Source organism: Scyliorhinus torazame, chromosome 6, assembly GCF_047496885.1.
Source record: "Scyliorhinus torazame isolate Kashiwa2021f chromosome 6, sScyTor2.1, whole genome shotgun sequence".
In the NCBI taxonomy this organism is placed as follows: Eukaryota; Metazoa; Chordata; class Chondrichthyes; order Carcharhiniformes; family Scyliorhinidae; genus Scyliorhinus; species Scyliorhinus torazame.
Genome location: NC_092712.1, coordinates 245,138,945 through 245,151,973, shown reverse-complemented (window position 1 = coordinate 245,151,973; position 13,029 = coordinate 245,138,945). Strand labels below are relative to the sequence as shown.

The 13,029-nt window shown below is 47.7% G+C and overlaps 1 protein-coding gene across 3 annotated transcripts in view; it reads left to right on the top strand.

The window, feature by feature from the left end:
* The window catches only part of LOC140425362 (uncharacterized), a 120,865-nt gene that overhangs the window by 44,521 nt on the left and 63,315 nt on the right, over nucleotides 1-13,029 (top strand). The window contains exon 3 of one of the 3 annotated variants that reach the window (XR_011947841.1): nucleotides 9,669-9,722. The exons of the other annotated variants lie outside the window; for them this stretch is intronic. The gene's annotated coding sequence lies outside the window, so the exon portion shown is untranslated. The remainder of the gene's footprint in view (nucleotides 1-9,668; nucleotides 9,723-13,029) is intronic. 3 annotated transcript variants of the gene reach the window in all.

Genomic DNA, 13,029 nt, shown 5'->3' with positions numbered 1-13,029 from the left:
ATCATTAGGTGTGGAAGAGAATTGTAATAATTAAGAAAAATCTATTTAATTAATGCAATAAAGGTGGCATATTATTATTATAACAGATAATGTGTCATGACCACAGCATGTGGGAGCTGAAGTGTTTGTGGCTTGAGGAGCTTCAGCTCAGAGATATTGAGCTGGAAGCCAAGCTGCAGATACTGCAACACATCAAGGAGGGGGAAAGTTATCTGGATCCTTTTTTCCAAAAGGCAGTGCCACCCCTTAGGCTAGTGTCATCCGATTTGGTCAGTGGTCTGGGACTAGAGGATGTGATTGCACATCAAGCAGGGAAGGGGATCAAGAAGGTGGTATTGGAGGAGCCTCAGCCCTTGTAATTGGCCAACGGGTTCAAGGTTCTTGCAGCATGTATGGATAAAAGTGAGGCCTGAAGTGTAGATGAGCAAACCGACCATGGTACAGTGAGCGATTCTAGTGGTCTGAAAAGGAATGTAATCGTAGTAGGGAACAGTATAGTCAAGGGAATAGTCAGTGCTCTATGTGGCCGAGGGTGAGAATCCAGAAGTCTGTGTTGCCTGCCCAGTGCCAGGGTCTGAGATATTTGCCCAGGGCTGGAGAGGAATTTCAAATGAGAGGGGGAGGATCTATTTGTCATGGTCCATGCAGTATCAATGATGTAGGTAAAAGCCTCAAAGATATAATCATTCGACTATTGACAGAGGGTAAATAAGAGAGATAATGTGTAGCTGAAAGACTGGTGAGGGTTCCAGTTCCTGGGGCATTGGCACCAGCACTGGGGAAAATTGGGGCTGCACCATTGCGACTGGCTTTAACTGAACTCTGCTGATACCGGTGTTGTTGGAAGTAGTATAACTGGCGAACTGGAGGGCTTTAAACTAAATAAACTAAATGCCCACTGCATTCACAATAAAATCGATGAATTGTCATCTCAAATCGAAATTCATACTTATGGACTTCCGGTTGGGCGATGTGACTGGTCCCACGTGGGTAAAAACAGCTCCTGATTTATTTTAATTTTACATTGTAAACAGCAGTTAGAACATAGAACATACAGTGCAGAAGGAGGACATTCGGTCCATTGAGTCTGCACATACCCACTTAAGCCCTCACTTCCACCCTAGCCCCGTAACCCAGTAACCCCTCCTAACTTTTTTTTGGACACTAAGGGCAATTTAGCATGGCCAATCCACCTAACCTGCACGTCTTTGGACTGTGGGAGGAAACCGGAGCACCCTGAGGAAACCCACACAGACACTGGGAGAATGTGCAGACGATGCACAGGCAGTGACCCAGTGGGGAATCAAACCTGGAACTCTGGTGCTGTGAAGCCACAGTGATAACTACTGTGCTACCATGCTGCCCACGTTAGGTGAATAGCTTTTGAGCCTCTTATTAGTCTAAGTACCTTTGTGTCTGTAAGGATATGGTGGAATGTCCAAATCCAAGCTGAAATGTGGGCAGACCTTGGATGCTGCTTGCCTGGATGTTCAGTGCTCAGACCGCTGAATCCTCAACAATGGTGGCCACATAGTCTGAGCAACTCTCCATTTCAACACTTTTGGCTGACAAGTATCATAGCAACCTCGCAGCAGAACATATAGCGAAATGTTTGCACACACTGCTTCAGTCCTCTCTAGCTGCAATTTATCTGACTGTTGATTCATAATGCCTGTTCAACATGGAGCACTGATTAATAGACCACAGTGACAGGGGGCGAGATTCTCCGACCCCCCGCCGGGTCGGAGAATCGCCAGGGACTGGCGTGAATCCCGCCCCCGCCGGTTGCCGAATTCTCCGGCACCGGAGATTCGGCGGGGGCGGGAATCGCGCCGGTTGTCGGGCCCCCACCGCGATTCTCCGGCCCGGATGGGCCGAAGTCCCGCTGCTAGGATGCCTGTCCCGCCGGCGTGGATTAAACCACCTACCTTACCGGCGGGACAAGGCGGTGCAGGCGGGCTCCGGGGTCTTGGGGGGTGCCCCCACGGTGGCCTGGCCCGCGATCGGGGCCCACCGATCCGCGGGCGGGCCTGTGCCGTGGGGGCACTCTTTTCCTTCCGCCTTCGCCACGGTCTCCACCATGGTGGAGGCGGAAGAGACTCCCTCCACAGCGCATGCGCGGGGATGCCGTGAGCGGCCGCTAACACTCCCGCGCATGCGCCGCCCGGCAATGTCATTTCCGCGCCAACTGGCGGGGCACCAAAGGCCTTTTCCACCAGCTGGCGGGGCGTAAATCAGTCCGGCGCGAGCCTAGCTCCTCAAGGTTAGGGCTGGGCCCCCCAAGATGCGGCGCGATGCCCGATTGATTTGCGCCGTTTTTGGCGCCGGTCGGCGGACATCGCGCCGATACCGGAGAATTTCGCCCAGGGTCTCTGCACTGGAAGCAGCTTGCACAGCTCTGGGCGCAGAAAACAAAAAGGGTAAAAGCCAAACTAGATGACCCTGAGAATCGCTTGAGGCGCAAATATTTGTTGATCATTGATCTGGTTGAGTCAGCTGAAGGTCAACAATCAACACTGTTTATGTTCAGTTTTTTTGTGGAGGACCTTAATTCACCACCGGAACTAGACAGCGCACCGTTCTTTAGTCCCGGAACCGGGTGAGGATGAACGTCTCAGGACAATGATCATCCGATTCCACTGCTAACAGACCAAGGACCTGATTCCCAAACTGGCGAGGGAATGTGGTCAATTCGACTGAGATAAGAAAATCTTCATTTTCACTGACCTAAGTGCAAATCTTGCAAAGAAATGGGCGTCATTTAAAAGTAGAACCATAGAATCCCTACAGTGCAGATGGAGGTCATTTGGCCCATCAGGTTCGCACCGACCCTCTGAAAGCATCCTAACCTCGGCCCAATACCCCACCCTATCCCTGTAACCCCACGTAGGGGCAATTTAGCGCAGCCAATCCACCTAACCGGCACATCTTTGGACTGTGGGAGGAAAAACGGAGCACCCGGAGGAAACCCACACACGGGAAGAATGTGCAAACTCTACACAATCACTTGAGGTTGGAATCAAACCTCAGGATCCTGGTGCTGTGAGGCAGCAGTGCTAATCACCATGTCTCACTGCCTTGCTTTTTTTATTATCACTTTCTATAATGTCTGTAACTTATGCGACTATGCTTTAATGGTACATGGTTTTATGCATCAGGGATACACGTTTTTTTGTAATACACAAGGGGTTGAAAAAGAGAACAGAGGTATGCATTTATTTCTGAGGTTCGGTGTACCGCAAATAAGATTCTAAATGATTAAGTATTGTTCTTTGTAATGTAAATAAACTAAATCTAATCTTCATTTTCAGCTCCATGGTTGGCATTTCCAAGGCCTGCTGAACCTACGACCTCCCACGCATGCGCTGACTGGGAATGGGCCGCACACGTGCGGCTCAGAAGGTTTCAATATTGATTAGGCCCACGCGCATGCGCGGAACTAATGTGCTTTTAATTCAGACATGCGCATGCGTGGCCCTTTCTCGCCTGACGCATGCGCAGGAGATCGCAGGTGCTTTGCGAATTGGAAATGCTGACCATGGAGTTGAAGACAGCCACAGAGCAAAAGCACAAAAAGGGCAGCAGAAGCCAAGGAGACAGGGGGAGGTTGAAAAGAACAACAGGAGAGAAGACAGAGAGAAGTAAAAAAAACAAAGTTCCCAGTAAGGGTAGAAGACAGGTAAGAAACAGTACACAGAGGGTAAATTCAGAATGTCCAATTCACCTAATTGAAAAGTCATCATTCATTCTCAAATATCAACAGATTCCTTAATATAATACATTCTCCAGGAAGGAAGGGTCCCAGAGGACTGGAAAGTGGCTAATGTAACACCACTGTTTAAGAAGGGAGTGTGAGATTTGAATGTGTGCTCACAATCACTGACACTGAGGACAAAAATACTAGAAGCAAGTTAGTTTTATTTATCCTTCTACAAGTCTGCAGAGTTTGGTGCCTCCTAGACAGGAGCACACCAAATAGCTTGTTTTGTCTGTTTATATATACTTTATTCGTTTATCATTCTCCTGCCCTCTCCTCCTGATTGGATCAGGTTTCACTGAGGTTCACATTCTTCCTTGTACGCCTTCATCATACATTATATGTCAGTATTCACGCTTCATCATACATTAAATGTTCACGTTAACGTACTTTTTCTGTCCAGTGGGTGGTTCCCTTGGACATTTGCGCAGCCTCAGTGACTTGTTTATGTCTTTAAGACTGTCCACTCATCTATTTTGCCTTCCCCAATCTATCTTGCTCAACGTTCAGACCTATTATTATTTCTTCTGTTAATGCTATTCCTACTTCTTCATTTTCTCCACTTCCTCATGTGCATCTGTTTCCTTGTCCAAGCAGTGGTTTTCCACAAGCCTGTGTTAGTTTTTTTAGTCGGTTATTCATTTAATACATTTAATAATCCAAATATTCTCTTTCTCTCAATCCAACCTTTTTCTTTTTATCATGTGTTAAATAAATAACCTCAAGTACCGCGGTCAAGGCGCTGTAACATCAATTTAATCTGCCTCTTCTCGGTGAGAGCCGGGCACAGGAGCATGACCTGAGATGTTTGGTCTGATCCCGGTGCTGGGACTGCAACCATCCGGCTGACCACACTCGTGATAAGTCGCTGGAAGCAGGGTATCAGGCAAGGTAGGACCATAAGACCCAACATGACACAGACTACAATAAATGCTAAGGTCTTCCACCAAGTACCGTCAAAAATGTTGTTCCACCATGCCCCACCGAGAGGAGTCCAGCGTTGGACCGGGACATGAGCAATCTTTCTTAAATCTTTGGCTATCGCCTGCACCGCCTCTCCATTATTGTCAATATTTAAACCGCAATTCGAGAGATTAAACTTCCCGCAGACCCCTCCTTCCTCCGCGAGGAGATAATCGAGAGGCTGGGACACTGGGGTACCAGGCAGTGTTACCATCCTGGTCGAAAGTTTTAGTATACTCGCAGGGGCTTGTGCCTACAGGCCGTACCGTTGGTCCGGTTGGATTATTAGAGACACAATGTCGTGCATAGGGCGTGTCCGTGAGCACCCAGGTCTGTGGTCGGCGGACCATGCCGGTGGTTATATTCCAGTCAAATAAATCAGGGGCATCGACGGTAGCCCCTCGCCAGGGCCAACATTCACTAGTGAGGGGTCCGCCGCAGACCCAGCAATTGGTAACCTTAAGGGTCTGTGTAATACGGAGCGCAAGGTCTACAAATAAGTTCCCCCCAGCCTTTGGCAACTGTATCTCCCCCTTGAGCTGCTCATAGAGTGAGGAGTTTGGGGGTTGTTTTCCCTTCTTCTTCTGCCCTTTCTTTTTCCTCCTTTTTACTATTCTCTCTCGCACCCTGTCTGCCTTAGATCCCCCTGTACCTGGCTGGCTTTTAACACAGAGCCAATCTTGTTGTGGACAGCCTGTCACCCTAGTATTTTTAAACATTACATATTGCACGCCGCCTTCTGTGCAGGTAGTACCCTTCTGTGTGTGGCACTTCTGTGGTACGACTGTATGCGAGGTGAAGAGCTCATTGGTGAAGTATTGGGGCAGGCAGCAGGTGCCTGAGCGGAGTTCCATGTAGCACTTAGTGCATGGAGGCACAGTGGCTGTGCAAATGCTGAGGAGGGTACATACGAGAGTGATGATCATTGTGTCTTTCGGGTAAAAGTCAATGTCAGCGGGCGGTCTCCGGGTTGGACAGCCCACTCGGCTGGTAGTTCGTCCGGCGTAGGTTCGATGGAACCTTTGGTTCGAGTGGCGTGAGTCCAGCCTCTTTCCTTTGTACGGACGGAGGTCTCAGTGGTTAACAAAACCAAGAATGGTCCTTCCCAGACAGGTTTAAGTTTCTCGTCTCGCCATGACTTAATCAGTGTCCAGTCTCCTGGTCGGAGCTTATGGATGTAAAAGTCCAGAGGAGGTGTTTGAGACAGCAAACCCCTCTCTTTTAATTCTGTAAGTGAACGAGACATCGCCAGTAAATAGTTCCTCATAAAAATATCATTACATTCTATAGTGGGTGTACCCTCAGTTCGTCCCAGATAGGGTAATCCGAATAACATCTCGTAAGGTGTCTTTCCGCGGCGCCGTCCTAATACGTAACAGTGCCAGCGGTAAGCACTTAGTCCAGGGCAGATTTGTCTCAGCCATCAGTTTTGTCAGCTGGGCCTTTAGGGTGCTATTCATTCTCTCCACCATCCCGGAGCTTTGAGGGTGCCAGGGGGTGTGCAAATCCCACCGGATACCTAGGGTCTCACAAATGAGCTGATGGCTCATGACTTCACTTTAGAAGTGAAGTGCGTTCCGCGGTCGGAGTCAATGGACTCAATGACCCCATATCGTGGAGTTATTTGTTCAAGAAGGATTTTGCCGACCGCCTGTGCCGTAGCAGTGGCGGTTGGAAAAGCCTCCACCCATCATGTATAGTAATCAACTATAACCGGAACGTACCGCCACCGTTGCACGAGGGGAAGCTCGGTGAAATCAATCTGAATACGTTGGAATGGTCTGACTGCCAACGGGCGGCCCCCTACAACGGGTCGCCGCATATTCTTCTTGCTAACTTTCTGACAGATTATGCACCGGTCGCTCACCTGTTTGGCGAGAGTATGGATCCCGGTACAGGCATACACAGCAGGCATACACAGCAGGAAAGCATCACACAGGGCCTGCGTGCCCCAGTGAGATTGTGAGTGTAACTGACCCACTAGTTCTCTCGAGATTTCTTTATTTAACACCTGTCAGCCATCTTGCAGCCTCCATTCCCCCTTTTCATTTTTGGTAGCCCCTTGCCCCTGGAGCTGTGTCTGCTCCGCCAAAGTAAAAATCGGATTTTTGGTGAGGTGTAGTGGCTGTGGGATAAGACTCATCATGCGGGTCGGGCCAGTCACTGCGGCCTGTCTGGCTTCCTCGTCAGCTAACCTATTACCGCAAGGAGTAGTTCTATCGTTCCTTTTGTTACCGCCGCCTTCTCTTGCCCTGATACTAGTAAATCATCCACATATTGTAATAACTGCGTCTCTTGTCCTCCGTTATATTCCTCCAGTACTTGCTCCAATATTTGTCCAAATAAGTTTGGTGATTCCGTAAACCCCTGCGGTAAAACTGCCCACCTATACTGTTGTTTTCGCCTAGTATATGGGTTCTCCCACTCAAATGCAAAAATGTCTTGACTGCTCTGGTCTATTGGACAACTCCAAAATGCATCCTTAAGGTCTATGACGCTAAACCACTTACTACAATGGGGTATCTGTCCCATTATAGTGTATGGGTTGGGCACCACTGGGTGGCGCTTCCGCACAATCTTATTTAATTCCCTTAAATCCTGGACCATTCTATACGTTCCATTAGGCTTCTTAACTGGTAGAATTGGAGTGTTAAAGGGGGACATACAGGGTTCTATTACACCGTCCGTTTCTAGTAGGTCCATGACAGGCTGGAGTCCTTTTCGTCCTTCCATTGATATCGGGCATTGTCTTACTCGCACGGGTTCACAGCCTGTCTTTAGGCTGATTTTCAATGGGGGTATAAGTAACCCTCCCCTATTTCCTTGGCTTGCCCATACCGTGGGGTCTATTTCTTTTTCGTTTTCTTTCGTAATGTTATACATCTTTATTTTCGCTTTTCCATCCACTGGTGCGGTCCCTAACCTCAATTGGACCTGTAGATCCCTTCCCATAAGATTTATTCCTGCCTGCGGGATTAATATTAAGGTTTCCACAGCCTCTCTGGTCTGATACTTGACCAGTACGTCTTCTATTTCAGGGACTGTTATCGTTTTTCCTCCCACCCCTGCCACTTTTATTTCTTTCTTTCCCAGTTTTCTTCCCTTTGGTACCTCAGTCACACTTGATCTTTCCGCTCCTGAGTCTACCATAAATACCACTTCCTCTCCCCGGGGTCCCACTTTCAAGTTTACCAAGGGCTCCCTTCTATATCCTTCTATCCCCAGGGAGTGGAGCCCCTGACTCTCCTATTCGTCTCCTTGCAACAAGGAGTACACTTTTGTTTCCTTCTGTCTTTTCGGGCAATCCCTCTTAAAATGTCCTTCCTCATCACAGTAATAACATTTCAAGGGTCCTGTTTCCCAGTTTCCCATCCCAGCACCTCCTTGTCCTCGGCCTCTTCCTTGTCCCCTTCCTCTTCCTCTGTTCCCACTCCACTGGTTCATTTGTCCCCAGCCTCTTCTACCTCTCCCGTCTCTACTTTCACTATTCCACTTCTTTTCCACAACTTGCTCTACCGCCTGCATCATTATTTTAGCTTTTCCCTTTGTCTTTTCGTCCTCCCTTCTCACATACACCTTCTGTGCCTCCTTGAGTAACTCATTTATGGATTTGTCATTCCAGTCTTCTAATTTTTCCAGTTTCTTTTTAATGTCTGGCCATGATTTGGTGACAAAATTTGCCCGTAATACTTGTTGACTGGCATCTGATTCTGGATCCATGCCAGAATACTGTTGTATATTTCTCCTTAGCCTCTGCAAAAATATGGCAGGCGCCTCATCCTTCTCTTGTCTGTTTTCAAATGCTTTCTCAAAGTTCTGCCCCTTGGGTACCGATTCCCTTATTCCCTTGACTAATAATAGCAATATCTAATCATTTTCTCTTTTGATTTTCCTTTTGTACAGGAGGTATTCTCCCAATTTTCCAACATCCGCCCTAATGGACTATCTGGCGGGATTTCAGGACTGCCTTTTCCACTCTTTCCTCCGGGTGTTCCACCCCTCTCTTTACTTAGATTTCCCCCCATCTCTCAATCCTTTATCCTTTTGTTGGTTCTTCCTATTTTTCCCGTAAGCGTCTTTCACCTGTCACCTACCTTCTCCCCCGTCGCCTGAGTATTACCTAATAGTCATTTTTCTTACCCGGGTCTTGTGCACAAGAATTGCTCGACGGTCTGGTACCTCCTTATTTCTTCCTCCTTGCTTCTAGAGTCCTCTGGTCCGGGTCACGTCACGCTGTCAGTTCCAGGAGCAGTGATTCTTAGGACTACCGAAATCGGTAGGACGCGTCATCCCAGTGTTTCTCTTGCCCCTTCTGCTGGCAGGGTGGCGCACAATCCCGGACGAGCCCCCAAGTTTGTGAGATTTGAATGTGTGCTCACAATCACTGACACTGAGGACAAAAATACTAGAAGCAAGTTAGTTTTATTTATCCTTATACAAGTCTGCAGAGTCGGGTGCCTCCTAGACAGGAGCACACCAAATAGCTTGTTTCGTCTGTTTATATATACTTTATTCGTTTATCATTCTCCTGCCCTCTCCTCCTGATTGGATCAGGTTTCACTGAGGTTCACATTCTTCCTTGTACGCCTTCATCATACATTATATGTCAGTATTCACGCTTCATCATACATTATATGTTCACGTTAACGTACTTTTTCTGTCCAGTGGATGGTTCCCTTGGACATTTGCGCAGCCTCAGTGACTTGTTTATGTCTTTAAGACTGTCCACTCATCTATTTTGCTAAGCCTTCCCCAATCTATCTTGCTCAACGTTCAGACCTATTATTATTTCTTCTGTTAATGCTATTCCTACTTCTTCATTTTCTCCACTTCCTCATGTGCATCTGTTTCCTTGTCCAAGCAGTACTTTTCCACAAGCCTGTGTTAGTTTTTTTAGTCGGTTATTCATTTAATACATTTAATAATCCAAATATTCTCTTTCTCTCAGGAGGGAGGCAGAAGACGGGAAATTATAAGCTGGTTAGCCTGACTTCGGTCATTGGTAAGATTTTAGAGTCCATTATTAAAGATGAGATCGCGGAACTTAACGAAACTGGTGGAGGAGGTTTGGGTGGATCTTAAGAGGTGGGATACACTGCACTTAAAGCTGTCTGGGAGGGTCCAAGTGGTGAAAATGAATATTCTGCCAGGTTCCTCCTCTAACCTAATAATAAAACCCTCCTCCTCTAACCTAATAATAAAACCCATTGGTGTGAGGTAAGTGCCATATTATATTATTTTTTTCTTTTTTAAAAAATTTATTAGCCAGATCTTGGTTGAAAGTTAGAGGGATGGCAGGGAAGGGAGTGCAATGTTCCTCCTGCAGGATGTTTGAGGTGTGGGATGCCGTTAGTGTCCCTGCTGATTTTACCTGCAGGAAGTGCTGCCATCTCCAGCTCCTCCAAGACCGAGTTAGGGAACTGGAGCTGGAGTTGGAAGAACTTCGGATCATTCGGGAGGCAGAAGGGGTCATAGATAGCAGCTTCAGGGAATTAGTTACACCAAAGATTGGAGATAGGTGGGTAACTGTAAGAGGGACTGGGAAAAAGCAGTCAGTGCAGGGATCCCCTGCGGCCGTTCCCCTGAGAAACAAGTATACCGCTTTGGATACTTGTGGGGGGGGGGACTTACCAGGGGTAAGCCATGGGGTACGGGCCTCTGGCACGGAGTCTGTCCCTGTTGCTCAGAAGGGAAGGGGGGAGAGGAGCAGAGCATTAGTAACTCGAGCATTAGTAATTAGAGACTCGCGTTTGGTATGTTGCCTCCCAGGTGCAAGGGTACGTGATGTCTCGGATCGTGTTTTCCGGGTCCTTAGGGGGAGGGGGAGCAGCCCCAAGTCGTGGTCCTCATTGGCACTAACGACATAGGTAGGAAAGGGGACAAAGATGTCAGGCAGGCTTTCAGGGAGCTAGGATGGAAGCTCAGAACTAGAACAAACAGAGTTGTTATCTCTGGGTTGTTGCCCGTGCCACGTGATAGTGAGATGAGGAATAGGGAGAGAGAGCATTTAAACACGTGGCTACAGGGATGGTGCAGGCGGGAGGGATTCAGATTTTTGGATAACTGGGGCTCTTTCTGGGGAAGGTGGGACCTCTACAGACAGGATGGTCTACATCTGAACCTGAGGGGCACAAATATCCTGGGGGGGAGATTTGTTAGTGCTCTTTGGGGGGGTTTAAACTAATGCAGCAGGGGCATGGGAACCTGGATTGTAGTTTTAGGGTAAGGGAGAATGAGAGTATAGAGGTCAGGAGCACAGATTTGACGTCGCAGGAGGGGGCCAGTGTTCAGGTAGGTGGTTTGAAGTGTGTCTACTTCAATGCCAGGAGTATACGAAACAAGGTAGGGGAACTGGCAGCATGGGTTGGTACCTGGGACTTCGATGTTGTGGCCATTTCGGAGACATGGATAGAGCAGGGACAGGAATGGATGTTGCAGGTTCCGGGGTTTAGGTGTTTTAGTAAGCTCAGAGAAGGAGGCAAAAGAGGGGGAGGTGTGGCGCTGCTAGTCAAGAGCAGTATTACGGTGGCGGAGAGGATGCTAGATGGGGACTCTTCTTCCGAGGTAGTATGGGCTGAAGTTAGAAACAGGAAAGGAGAGGTCACCCTGTTGGGAGTTTTTTATAGGCCTCCTAATAGTTCTAGGGATGTAGAGGAAAGGATGGCGAGGATGATCCTGGATAAGAGCGATAGTAACAGGGTAGTTATTATGGGAGACTTTAACTTTCCAAATATTGACTGGAAAAGATATAGTTCGAGTACAATAGATGGGTCGTTTTTGGTACAGTGTGTGCAGGAGGGTTTCCTGAAACAATATGTTGACAGGCCAACAAGAGGCGAGGCCACGTTGGATTTTATTTTGGGTAATGAACCAGGCCAGGTGTTGGATTTGGAGGTAGGAGAGCACTTTGGGGACAGTGACCACAATTCGGTGACGTTTACGTTAATGATGGAAAGGGATAAGTATACACCGCAGGGCAAGAGTTATAGCTGGGGGAAGGGCAATTATGATGCCATTAGACGTGACTTGGGGGGGTAAGGTGGAGAAGTAGGCTGCAAGTGTTGGGCACACTGGATAAGTGGGGCTTGTTCAAGGATCAGCTACTGCGTGTTCTTGATAAGTATGTACCGGTCAGACAGGGAGGAAGGCGTCGAGCGAGGGAACCGTGGTTTACCAAGGAAGTGGAATCTCTTGTTAAGAGGAAGAAGGAGGCCTATGTGAAGATGAAGTGTGAAGTTTCGGTTGGGGCGATGGATAGTTACAAGGTAGCGAGGAAGGATCTAAAGAGAGAGCTAAGACAAGCAAGGAGGGGACATGAGAAGTATTTGGCAGGAAGGATCAAGGAAAACCCAAAAGCTTTCTATAGGTATGTCAGGAATAAGCGAATGACTAGGGAAAGAGTAGGACCAGTCAAGGACAGGGATGGGAAATTGTGTGTGGAGTCTGAAGAGATAGGCGAGATACTAAATGAATATTTTTCGTCAGTATTCACTCAGGAAAAAGATAATGTTGTGGAGGAGAATGCTGAGCCCCAGGCTAATAGAATAGATGGCATTGAGGTACGTAGGGAAGAGGTGTTGGCAATTCTGGACAGGCTGAAAATAGATAAGTCCCCGGGACCTGATGGGATTTATCCAAGGATTCTCTGGGAGGCCAGGGAAGAGATTGCTGGACCTTTGGCTTTGATTTTTATGTCATCATTGGCTACAGGAATAGTGCCAGAGGACTGGAGGACAGCAAATGTGGTCCCTTTGTTCAAAAAGGGGAGCAGAGACAACCCCGGCAACTATAGACCGGTGAGCCTCACGTCTGTAGTGGGTAAAGTCTTGGAGGGGATTATAAGAGACAAGATTTATAATCATCTAGATAGGAATAATATGATCAGGGATAGTCAGCATGGCTTTGTGAAGGGTAGGTCATGCCTCACAATCCTTATTGAGTTCTTTGAAAAGGTGACTGAACACGTAGACGAGGGTAGAGCAGTTGATGTGGTGTATATGGATTTCAGCAAAGCGTTTGATAAGGTTCCCCACGGTAGGCTATTGCAAAAAATATGGAGGCTGGGGATTGAGGGTGATTTAGAGATGTGGATCAGAAATTGGCTAGCTGAAAGAAGACAGAGGGTGGTGGTTGATGGGATATGTTCAGAATGGAGTACAGTCACAAGTGGAGTACCACAAGGATCTGTTCTGGGGCCGTTGCTGTTTGTCATTTTTATCAATGACCTAGAGGAAGGCGCAGAAGTGTGGGTGAGTAAATTTGCAGACGATACTAAAGTCGGTGATGTTGTCGATAGTGTGGAAGGATGT